The sequence below is a fragment of the Schistocerca americana genome, chromosome 4 (genome assembly GCF_021461395.2).
Source record: "Schistocerca americana isolate TAMUIC-IGC-003095 chromosome 4, iqSchAmer2.1, whole genome shotgun sequence".
Classification (NCBI taxonomy): Eukaryota; Metazoa; Arthropoda; class Insecta; order Orthoptera; family Acrididae; genus Schistocerca; species Schistocerca americana.
Window position 1 is genome coordinate 448027908 of NC_060122.1, and position 2513 is coordinate 448030420.

The window sequence follows — 2513 nt, forward strand, 5'->3', positions numbered from 1 at the left end:
ATGGATATCAATCTCGTCTTATGACTGGATTGAAGATTTCGTAATAAAAGGATCACAGTAAGTCGTTTTTAACGAAGGAGGAGGAGGAGGAGATTAGTGTTTAACGTCCCGTCGACAACGAGGTCATTAGAGACGGAGCGCAAGCTCGGGTGAGGGAAGGATGGGGAAGGAAATCGGCCGTGCCCTTTCAAAGGAACCATCCCGGCATTTGCCTGAAGCGATTTAGGGAAATCACGGAAAACCTAAATCAGGATGGCCGGAGACGGGATTGAACCGTCGTCCTCCGGAATGCGAGTCCAGTGTGCTAACCACTGCGCCACCTCGCTCGGTGTTTTTAACGAAGAGAAATCTTCAAACACACAAGCAGCTTCAGTTACATTCCAAGAGAGTATTACACGACCGTTACTGTTTGCAATATACAAGGTGACTCACAAGTCGTTTCCCATTTGAAAATTCAATGTTTCACTGGATAATTTAGGTAGACTGGTAAGAATTAAAAAGCGCACAATATGACTAATAGATGGCACTTCATGAAATACGAAAGCAAGAATTATCATAACAATTGATTTTTAATGAAGACATGTTTCTTTGCAACAAATACTCAACATGGTGAACGTCATTCACCAACAATATCTGTAGTCGAGTGATAATGACGTGAACAGCCCTGTATAGCTCATCGGTAGCTATGGTGGGAAACTGCCTCGGATGTTGTCTTTTAGCATCTCTAATAACGTCGGACGATCGCAGTAGACTTGCGACTTCAGGTAAACCGACAACTAATAACCACACAGACAGGGGTCTGGGGATCTGGGAGGCCAAGCATGAGGGACGTGGTAGCTGAGCACGCGATCTTCACCAACCGCTGTGACCGAGCGAGGTGGCGCAGTGGTTAGCACACTGGACTCGCATTAGGGAGGACGACGCTTCAAACCTGCGTCCAGCCACCCTGATTTAGGTTTTCCGTGACTTACCTAAATAGCTTCAGGCGAATGCCGCAATGATTCCTTTGAAACGGACTGCCGACTTCCTTCCCCCTACTTCCCTAATCCGATGGGACCGATGACCACGCTGTTTGGTCCCCTCCTCCAGATCAACCAACCAACCAACCATTGTGCACAAAAGAGCTTTCACACGTGTAGCAATGTAGGGTGGAGCGCCACTCAGCATAAAAGTGCATCCAGCAGGTATTTATCAGCCAGTCTCGGAACGACGCGATTCTGTAACATATTGGCGTACCTCATACCCTTCACGCGGTCTGTTTGAAAAGCACCGCCCCACATTTCCACGACGGAAAAGGGCTCGATCACGATTGATTTGGTAAACCCAAACCACTCTTCACGCAATGGTGTTTCCACAACAGTTCTAGCATTTACGGTATTCCAAATTCCGCAGTTGTTATTATTGACAGACCCTGTCCAGCGCCATTAGTTGGCCTGTTATTGCACTCTGTTTTGGTTTCAAGAAAATCTCATGTCATTCCAGACAACTGTGACAAGTTTTACTTCTCTGTCTAGATTATTCAATGAATTCGTGCATTTTCACACGTTGACGAACTTCTGGGCGACCCTGCATACGAATGACCTAATGGGTGACATCGGTAGTTCCATAAGGCTATTCGCGGAAACTGCTGTTGTATACAGAGAAGACGGAGTGCTAGGATATTTTAGCGGAATGTGGGATCACCTGCAGGGGGTGGACGCTTGGCCTTCGACCCATGATATCAACATGTAACGTACTGCGTGTAAATAGGTAATAGTGCAAATAACTTTAGACTGTTGGTCCTATGTTTAGTGTCATAAGACAGATTTCGGCACTTACAGAGGCATATAGAGTGTCATTTTTCCCTTACTCAATAGGCGAATGCAATAAAACAGAAGATCAATCATGGTGGTGTGTACTGAACCAGGGACCTAGAAACGACGCAGAGGCTTCGTCCCACCGCAGCCCTCAGTGGTGCACGACCCCACAAAAGGCCACAGCAGTCCACCCACCTCACCGCCGCCCCACACCGAACCCAGTGTTATTGTGGTTATTGGGTGGTTCTTCCCCCTCCCCCCCCCCCCCCCCCCCCGTCTCATAAAGACGAGTGTAACCACAATCAATGATTATGGCGTACGCGTACGTCGAGATAGTGTTTGCGCAGCAATCGCCGACATAGTGTAACCGAGGAGCAATAAGGGGAAACAGCCTGCATTCGCCGAGGCAGATGGAAAACCGCCTTAAAAACCATCCACAGGCTGGCCGGCACATCGGACCTCGACACTAAACCGGCACGCTTTCCCGCTCGGGAAGCAGCGCGTTAGACCGCGCGGCTAGCCCTGGAATTCATGGTGGTAAGATGTACTGTCTGCAATGTACTGTACAATGGCTTATGAAGTATACATCATAACGCTGATGACTGAGAACGTTATAACCATCGCCTTCCGGGAGACTGAATGCAACCTGGTGGTGACGCGGGCACGTGAAGCCGTAAGGAAATTATACACTCCTGGAAATTGAAATAAGAACACCGT

General features: G+C 48.2%; 1 non-coding gene across 1 annotated transcript; it reads right to left on the reverse strand.

The window, feature by feature from the left end:
- Positions 1-253: 253 nt before the first annotated feature.
- Trnaa-cgc lies at positions 254-326 on the reverse strand. The gene has a single exon. It is a non-coding gene; the product is annotated as a tRNA-Ala (tRNA).
- Positions 327-2513: the final 2187 nt, after the last annotated feature.